At 38.8% G+C, this 10,461-nt stretch overlaps 1 long non-coding RNA gene across 1 annotated transcript; it reads left to right on the top strand.

The window, feature by feature from the left end:
* Positions 1-1,500: 1,500 nt before the first annotated feature.
* LOC120436457 lies at positions 1,501-2,981 on the top strand. Its single transcript, XR_005610439.1, has 3 exons — positions 1,501-1,843; positions 1,962-2,063; positions 2,167-2,981. It is a non-coding gene; the product is annotated as an uncharacterized LOC120436457 (long non-coding RNA).
* Positions 2,982-10,461: the final 7,480 nt, after the last annotated feature.

The raw sequence follows: 10,461 nt of genomic DNA, 5'->3' as shown, positions 1-10,461 counted from the left end.
CTGCTCCTCCTGCCTTTCTGTCATCCACCTGCCAGCGTGTTGCATCTGCTGGCCTCCACCATTTGCTAATGTTACTGAATCTGTGGAAGCTCCGCCATAGCCACCACCAAACAACTGAGATATTTTTACACATCTCCCAGCATCTGGCCAATCCACCACCTTTCAGTGTTTATACCGTTACGGAAAAAAATGAAAAAAAAAAAAAAAAAACCCCATCGGCCCATAAAAACGAAAAATCACCATCGGCCGCCAGTCCAGCTATGATCATCTTCAATGTGTGTATTAAACAAGTGTATAGGACTGCTTTTCTGCATTTGCACAATCTCTCTAAAATCTGTCAGAGCAATGCTGAAAAATTAGTTCATGCATTTAATACCTCTGGGTTGAAAATACTTGATATCAGTTACAACCAAAATAAAACAGGATACAAAACCCAATGAAATACTTATGAGCAGGCTAAATATTAAATAAAACATTAGATCATGAGGGATGTTCCCATAGTAATAGTGATCAAAGAATGTAAATGCAAAACACAGAATATTATTAGCAAAACTGGAATTCTTAAGAGAATACTGGAAAAGAATACAAAACACAAAATGGGAGAAAAAATCATAAAAGGTTAACACTCAACAGCCACTTTGTTAGGTACATATACTGAACTACTCACTAATACAAGTAATTAATTAATACAAAAGCAAGTCACACGGCAAGTAGACATGCTGAAGTTCTGAGTACCAGAACAGGGAAGAACAGCAATTTAAGTGACTTTGAACGTAGCATGGTTGTTGGTGCCAGACTGACTGGTTTGAGTATTCCAGAAACTGCTGATGTACTCCGATTTTCCTCAACAGTTTACAGAGAATGATACATAAAAGGGAAAATGATCTGTGAGAGTCAGTTCTCTTGTAGAAAATGCCTCGTTGCCAGAGGTCAGAGAAGACTGGCCCGTAACTGACATAATCACTTGTTACAACCAAGATATGCAGAAGAGCATTTCTGAATGCACACTGAAACAAATGGGACAAAAGGACAGGAAACTGGCATTACAATTAACGTGGGATCACCAATAGAAATTGGAAAAAACATGACATTTGGGAGAGGAATTTTGTAAGATTCTACCTGCTGAGCAGTCCTGGGCCTTTTGTCATGTTCTTTGTTTCACGATGTATACAACCAGTGAAAGGTCTGGGCTACAGGCAGACCTGTTTCAGTACCTGAACTCGTAGATGTAATAGATGCAGTATTTAGCTTAGCATTGTCATGCTGAAATACCAAAGGTCTTCCCTGAAAAAGATCTGTCTAGATGAGAGACTATGTTGCTTTAAAACCTGCATTGATGATGCCTTTCCAGAAGGCAATTCCATAGGCATCAATGCAACTTCCATAACATCAGAGATGCAGGCTTTTGATTTGAGCACATAATAAACTGGAAACCTGGAAACAAACCTCTATAGTCCAGAGAGTGTCGTAGATAGACGAATTTAAATTTGACAAGCGACAGAATAGCAAAGATCGCAGTAAGTCTGGATTGTATTAACACACGGCTTGTAACGGTCTTTTGCATTTGATGTTTTGTTGAGCTGTATGTCCAGATTTTGCTCTTTTGCACCATCTGGTGGTGAACTATGGAGGGTTCAGTTGTTTGCAGTTTGGGTCTCCACCCAGCCACTCTTTTGCTAGCGCACATGGTGTCTGGGTGCTACAGCTCGCGGTTAGCTCCACACATAGAGAAAGTAATGTTTAAAGTTAAATGAAGAGAAGAAATAAGTGAGAAAGAAGATGGAGAATAAGATAATAAGGCCATAAAGGACTATTTAGCCCCTCCTGGATGTCAGCTCACGAGGTTTGTGTGCTTTAAATGTTTTATTTTCTGTGATTAATGACTTTTTGATTGATTGACACCAATTTCAAGAGTGCATTTTGATGTGATGTCTTTTTTTGTTGTTTTCGTCCATGAGCAGTCCTCACGGGTTGTCAAGACCAGAGTAAACCTTGTTTTATAACTCTACATCGTGCCTACGTCAATCCTTGAGGGTGCTACACGGCTTCTTCTTCTTTATATGGTAGAGCTTTAACCTGTGTTTGTGGATGGCACATTGCACTGGGAGTGTTTCTGTGCCCATACAGAGATTTCCATGACAGAATTATGCTTGTGTTTTTATGCAGTGCCACACGAGGGCCCCAAGATCACAAGTATCCTATGTTGTTTTTCACGCTCTTCTCTTACACACAGATTCTCAGTGTCTTTTGATGATGATGTTATTCAAAGTCTTTGCAATGTTACATTGATGAACATCTGTAATTGTTCCAAAATTTGTAGAATTTTGTAGACGAAACTCTGCACATGTTTACTTTTGCGAAACTCCTCATATCTGAGATGCTGTTTTTAATGCCCAGTCATGTTACTGGCATGTTACCAATAAATCTAATTCTTTGCTAAATGTTCCTCCAGCTGTTTCTTTTTAGTACTGTTTACCTGTCATTTGTTCCCCTAGTCCCAAGTTTTTTGAGATGTGTTGCTGCCACCAAATTCAAAACAAGCTATGAAAGCTACCTTTCATGAAGTAGTCTGTTTCAACATTTAATGTTTTTTTTTTTTTGTGCAATTTTTTTCCATTTTAAACAACATCTAAACTTCTTCGGAAATAGGGTTGTAGATCTTAAAGACTTGTATGCAACTTTTCTTTTTTGACCCCTAAAAATGCAGATCTGCACTGGTTTAATTTTTCCTGCATCTCTTGTGAAAACTCCATGTTTTTGCCTCATTGTATTCGCCTGACAAGGATCAGGGTCATACATTTTTACCACAAGGTGGCAGAAGTGCTGTTTAATGATTCATTTCCTGTTCTGCAGAGGCTGCTTTCAGATACTCCTAGAAGATTTCCACTTTTAAAGTTTTAAACAATGGATATGTAAATGCTATACGACAGAATTTAATAAAACAGGACTACTTGCTAGGTACACTAAGCTGTTAATGCAGATTTCCCAGCTCTAAATAAATCTTACCAAGTCAAGCAACTTAAAGTTTCTGGGGATTTTGTTAATCATTGCAGCATTTCTGAACCTACAGAAAGAACCACAGTTCCATTTAGGTTGACTTTACACATCATTTATGTGCACGAAGATAATACATTTTCCATGACACATGTCAAAAACACATCTAACAAGAGCTATTAAATGTACCCATTCTTTAAATTATTTATTTAGTGGTATTGCACTTGGTACATTTGCCATTTTTTGTGGTATTGCCAGCCTGAATGAAGTAATTGCCTTGCAGTGGAGTTTTTAAAACCCTGTGTTTGAAATGAGTATCGCTATGTTGCCATGACCTCTTAATCTGAAATGCTTCTCCCAGACATGCACATTATTTTGTTGTTTGTGGTTTCCTGAATGCACTTGAAAGTTGCAGTGAATGACCTACAGTTCACAACCATCAAACCCTCAAATGTACAACCATGCATATCCAATCGCCAGTCATTATTATATAAATAATATAAATCACTAAACTTATCCATCATCCATAACTGAAGAGAGAAATTTATACATGAAAAAGAAGAATTTTGTGTGTTTCACATAGTTAAAATATGAGTTAGAGGACTTCGACAGCATCTAGAAAGATATGTCTTAAATTTACTATCTACACTTGCACAGCAATGCCTTGACTGTTCATTAGTTTTTGATTAGAATTTGGACTTTTTGCAACTACCAGACTCAGCAACCTGTGTTTATCCCTGTATTCAATTTAATCTCAGAGAAAAGTACTGATAGTAAGGTCCTCATAAATAAGAATATAAGTAAATATAAATAAAAGTTGGAACGACTTCATTTTTTTATAAGTGTGACACCACGTGTCTGGAACTCTGTCACGGTCAGTGTTGCAGGGCAAATGAACATTTTCTTTTTCTTTTCAGTGAACAAACATGTAGCTTTTTCAGCCGTTGCAACTCTGGCACAGGTCTCTCCTCTTCTGTGGTCCCAGCTGGCTACTAAAACAGGGAAAGCATGATTGGGTGATTGAGCCCAGCTGCCCTGCCAGCATCCCTGGCACTGCCCCCAAACCCACTGCAGCACCCCTCCTCTCCAGCTGAACAGCAGACCACACCCTGCCACATTAAGTTTAAAGGCATTCATTTTCTTCTTCTTCTTCCTTCTCACTTTACGGCTTGCTAACGCCAACAGTTTTCCTCTAGCTCTCCTTATCCCCAGCATCTTTCTCTGTCTCACAGATCTTCTGCATATCTTTCTTCACTACATTCATCTGCTCTGTGGTCTTCCTCTTTTCCTTCTGCCCAGCAACTCCATCTTTAACATCAGTTGTCCAGTATATCCAATATTTGTCTTCCATACATGTCAAAACCATTTCAGCCTGGCCTCTTTAACTTTGTCTCCAAACCACTCAACCTCAGCTACTTGTAGTATACTTGTTTTGAACTCTTGTCCATTCAGGTGATTCTCAGGGAAAATTTTAACATCTTCAATTCTGCCACCTCAATGCTTCCTAGCTACATTTTCCCCTGACACCACTTTTCAGACTCCTTTTTTGGGGCTGCATCTTCTACAATAACATGTAGTCCACCCGTGTGCATATGTTCACCACAGCCTTGTCCATATGCATATCTGTAGAAGACTGCATAAGGAAAACAATCTTCTTGTGAAGTTGTCTTCTTAGGGCACATTGGTACACTTGGAATGCCTGTCTCTGGCATCCCCCATTATACTGAACTTATATTGGCTTTTAGTTTGGAGATGGTACTAAGGTTCATGCCAAATAAATCTTCAACTTAGTTTTGTGAAACACCAGCTTGAAGTTACAATCATATGACCCAGTATGAGCAAGCACTTTGGCAACAGTGGGAAGGAAAAAAGGAAGAGTGTTTATAGAAACAAAAAATTAAATGCAGTGTGGTGTATAAACACATAGTGAGTGAAAAATGTGACTGAAAAAGAAACAATGCATAATGGGAATGCCCCAGCAGATTAGAGCTATTGCAATGTATCTAAGGAGTTATTTAAGGCTACCTGATTCAGCCTTAACTATGCTTTATCAAAAAGCATATAATTACTCCAACAGGGTAACAGGATTTGGTGGAAGCACTGTGATGGTCTGGGGTGACTTCTCCCTTCATTGAAAAACAAAGCTGCAACCAGTGGCCAAATCTCCACAGTCTGGGACCAAACTCTGTCCTCTAACATGACAATTTTTGCCCCCGGAGAGTGGGTTTATCAGAGAGATTTATCAGACTACCTCCAGAATTTGGGAGGAAGAGGATAAAATGGCTTGCCTCCAGTCCTGTCCTTAACCACAATGAACACTTGTGAGATAACCTGGGGTTGCTGTTTGTGCCAGAGTGACCAACACAATCACACTGGCAGGCTTGTAACAAATGCTGGTTGAGGAATGGGATGCCATTCCACAGCAGTGTGTGACAAAGCTGGTGACCAGTATGAGGGGGGAGGTGCAAGGCCGATTTATTTATATAGCCCATTTTCATGCACAAGACAACTCAAGGTGCTTTACATAAACATTAAAAGGCATTACATTAAAAACAAAGAACATTAAACAGAAACCATCAACAGAACACACAGTGAGTTATATACGACACAAACAGAGGTCAATGGCAAATACACCATCATCGTAACGATTATCATTGCCACCACAATCACCACCACAACCATCATCAGGACTGCCATCATCATCATCGCCACCACTGTCAGTGTACATATGCATGAAAATATATTCAAAAGAGGAAAAAAAACTCTCTATATTATTTAAAAGTAATAACATAAAAAAGTTTCAAGACCTAATTTAAAGGACTTTTGAGCAGATTTTGAGCAGATTTCAGATTTTCTGGTAGTTTGATATTAGTTGACCAAATTAGTAGAGTTTAGTTCTGGACCAGAACCTTTCAGCACCTGGCAGCAGTGTGACAAATACACTGGCAGCCACCTTTTAAAATGAAATGTTTGGGGCACAGGAAGTCAGTGTAGAGATCTGTGAACTGAAGTAATGTGTTCCCTTTTATTGGTCTTTGTAAGGACACATGCAGCTGTGTTCTGAATTAGTTGCAGTTGTCTTAATGGTTGTTTTGAGAGACTTGCAAAATCTCCATTACAGTAGTCAAGCCTACTGAAAACAAATGCATGAACATGCAAGGGTGGCTGTAGCTCAGGTAGAGCTGGTCACCTACTGATCGGAAGGTTGGTGGTTCGATCCCTGGCTCCTCCAGTCTGCGTGTCAAATGTCCTTGGGCAAGATACTAACCCGAACTTGCTCTCCGATGCATCCATCGGAATATGAATGTTGTTAGAAAGCACTACGTATAGATAAAGTGGGTGTGATTGGGTGAATGAGGCATGTTGTATAGAGCGCTTTGAGTACTCTGTGAGAGTAGAAAAGCGCTGTATAAGAATCAGTCCATTTACAATGAACAAAATTCTCTAAATCATGTTGAGCCATCGGTCCCCTTATACTAGATATATTCTTTAGGTGATAAAAGGGTGATTTGTTTATTGCTTTGATATGACTTAAAATTTAGCTTAGATTCCAAAATAACACCAAGATTTCAGGCTTGATCTGCTAATTTCAGCCTTCTAGCAAGTGAAGGTGGGCATTATACTTTGGGCCCTCATCTGTTTTTATCCATCCATCCATCCATCCATCCATCCATCCATCCATCCATCCAGAACCACATCATCTGCAAAGAGCAGAGATGAGATTCTGAGACTGCCCAAATGGAAGCCTTTAGCCGGTTGGCTATGCCTAGAAATTCTGTCCATACAAATTATGAACAGAATTGGTGACAAAGGGCAGCCCTGGCAGTGTCCAACACCCACTGGAAACAAGTCAGAATTATTGCCAGCTATGCGGACCAAGCTCTTGCAATGATTTTATAAAGATTGAATGGCCTGTAGCAATAGGCCAGACACCACATACTCCTGAAGCACCTCCCACAGGACACCTAGAAGGACAAGGTCGAAAGCCTTCTCCAAGTCCACAAAACATATGTAGACTGGTTGGGAAAACTCCCATTGCCCCTTGAGTATCCTCGAGAGGGTAAAGAGCTGATTCAGTGTTCCACGACCAGAATTTTCCAGTCTGTCTAAACATCCACTCTGTCTAATAGGATGTTTTTGTCAACTGAGATCTAGCAGAACTAAAACAGTAAAGTCTGTGTTTAAATTTATAACATTAAAAATTTTGATAAGGGCAGTTTCAAATCCAGTTTAGACATGCTGTCTGAAGTGATTTTAGGGGGAAGCAAGCACTATCCAGGTCCTGGCCAAAATGTGTGGAAGCTAACCACTTCAAATTCCATCAATTTTTACTTAAAAAAAATACAATGGAAATTCATTACAGGCTTTAACAGAAAAACAAATTCAGGGGCAAGATTTGTTTCTCCATGGAGAAACTCACTTGAGTCTTTCTTTACTGTTGCTTGATGAATGCACTCCAAAACATCTGTAATTCTGAAACTGAACTCATCTACAAGCTTGTTAACTGTTCCAGAACAAAGTGGAGGCAAAGAGGAGATAGTGTGAAAGAATAATTCCCTTGTCATTTCATTAATATATCACTTACTGATTACCTCGATTTTTGCGTCTTTGTGCACTGGAGCATTTACATGGAAAAACACATAGGCATGGTCAGAGAGAGCCACAACACTTACTGTGATCTTAGAAATATTAAAACCCCTGGCTTTAACATTACATCCAGTGTACGCCCCTGTGTGTTGGCACTGTAACATGTTGGATCAACTCATAATTGACCAGAATATTACACAAGGGAAATGTCAACATGGATGTTATAATCACCAGTGATTACCAGATAATCAGATTAGGTGCAAATTTTGGACAATAATTCAGCAAATTCATCAAAGAATATTGCATTGTATTTAGGTGGCTTATAAAATTTAGAAAAAGAGAATATAGTAACGCTGATTGCAACATTTTGAAAGGAAGTACATTCTCCGTAATACATATGTTTACACTGGATGGAATTATTGACTAGATTGGTCAGTGGGCCCTCCTTTCTTTCCCTCTCTCTCTCGTGAACAAAACTGTGACTGATTCAATAAGAATGATTGTATTTGTGTCTTTATCTAGCCAAGTCTCCATTAAAAACATAAAATCAAGTTAATGTATGATAATAAAATCATTAATTAACAATGATTTACCTGCCAACTAAATTAAGAGTGTTGCAAGTGTTATGTACCTTCTTACGTCTTTTCCTGTTACTAATCAACATGGGATCTGAATAAGCTACACCCTGGGCCCAGGTGAAGTAGGTTTTAAAGGCTTCCTTGGAAGTGAGGTAGGGACAGGACATTTTAGACGTGAGGGAATGGCAGTAGGGCGGGGAGTTAGTTTAATACGTGCAGTGACCAATCATTCAAAACATTCAAAATTTTGATAAGGGCAGTTTCAGTGCTGTGGCATGAACCTGTGTTACACATGAGTCTTTAAAAGCTCCTAGCAGAAAAACCTCCACAGACATGCACATCTATGCATAGTGTTAATTTTGTATTGGACCATGTAATATTATTTCTAATTAAGATTTCCCTCAAAACTATCTTTGATTTTTTTAGAAATAGGCAATGAAATACGTAAGTTAACCCAGTTAAACGATCTGACAAATCACAACAGTCCAGCACCTAAATCACAGCAGCGATCACTCTGGAGAAACATGGCTTGGCAGGATCAATACCAGGTATCTATACAGCAACAAAATTAAATGTTCTTTGTATTAGGAACGTTAGAAAAGATACAAAATATCAAGTCATACTAAACAAACAAACTGCTACTAAACAAAAAAGCTGTCACCAGCACGATTATTATTATAATGAACTCATTTTTGTTATTACTGGTCGACCACTGGCACTGTGTGTGAAATGTCGAAGATGTACAGCAAGAAGTATGTACCTTTCTAAATACTGTGCATGCTGTTTACTGTCCCACAAAATAAAAGGATGGCCAGGTCATTACTACAGTGAACACAGAGGTAGCATTCGAGCTTAGATTAGCTGGAAACTCAAGTTCTTAATTTAATCTAATGTTATTTAATTTTCAGGGCTTGTAAAGAGGATCTACAACATTTGGACAACTGTTACACTGAATCTTCAGTCTGTGTACATTCCCATAGCTACTGACTGCAGAAACTATGTCATCCTGTCAGCATGCATGTTTATAGCGAGGCAGTTTGCTGGTAATGTAACTGCTGATGCACTTCCAACAGAGCAGCCACACTGATAATAATACTAACAGACAGTTTTTAGAATAAGAATAAAAGTAATGATGGCCAGTGGTACCTCTCAGCCTTCTAGTAGACACAGCTATAGCATCAGTTCCTAGGTGACGTCTTTCTCAAATGATTGCATTTAGAAGATTTCCAGAAAAATTGGTCTCTGACCCCCGACCTTGAGGTTGAGGTCACAAACTCGATATTTTTCAATTTGAAATCCTATATCCTATGTAATTGTTTAGACTTACACCACTTACAGCAGATACTGATGCAAGTTTATAATGGCCTGTTAATTTAAGTTTAAAAATGTTCAAACAATCTTAACTCACCTTGTGTTTGATTATCACATCATCATTTGATATCGGTTAACGTTAGCTAACTGGAGCCTACACTTTCCTTTCATGTTGCTCTGTAACCAGCCCAAAAAGTGTAACAAAATGTTACCTATCAAAATATAAAGGATTTACACTTTTTCTTACTGGTATTTTAGCTTTTCAAAGTTTAGAACTCAAGACCGCAGTAAAGTTTTCAAAGCAACAGTGCAGGCACTTTTTCCTGCAGAACTCCTTTCCAAGGGGCATAACTTCCAGAGAAAACAGGACCACTTTCTTTGATTTGAGCATAATTCATCGTAAGAGACTGAACGCCCTTAAACAATATGTGAAAATTGCAAGACTAAACTATGTTTAGATGAGAAATTTAAATTAGTCATGTTGGATATACATATACAAGTTTCTTATATTCAAATTCAACAACTGCCCCATAGCATTTTAGTGTTTTCTGGCTCTATGATGTTAAAATCTCCCAATTCTTTTAATCTTTGGGCTGAAGGAAGGACAATACTCGGTGTATAAATGCTCAATCAACAATCATTTATTTCCATACAATTCAACACTTATGAGCACAAGCCATCATGATGGGGAGACATGCATGAAGAGGGTCACAGCAAGTCTCAAACTGGTGGAGGGTTACTCAGCCTCTTATAGCCTCTAGTGGCCCCCACCTAGTCGTAAAAATCTAACCATTCACATTCTTTCTCTCACACGGCGCCTAAGTTATGACCTCGGCTCCTTGTTTTATCTCCTCCTGATGAGATGGGGCAGAAAATCTCTCTGGTATGTTCTGTTCTCTTCTAATCAGACAAATAAGGCCATGACTCTCTGAAAACGGTATTTCTTATAACTCAGCAGTATAATGCATCATAAAACAATACCATTCATTCA

Source organism: Oreochromis aureus, linkage group 23 (assembly GCF_013358895.1).
Source record: "Oreochromis aureus strain Israel breed Guangdong linkage group 23, ZZ_aureus, whole genome shotgun sequence".
Lineage (NCBI taxonomy): Eukaryota > Metazoa > Chordata > Actinopteri > Cichliformes > Cichlidae > Oreochromis > Oreochromis aureus.
Note: the sequence above shows the minus strand (reverse complement) of the source record. Positions and strands in the feature narration are given on the sequence as shown.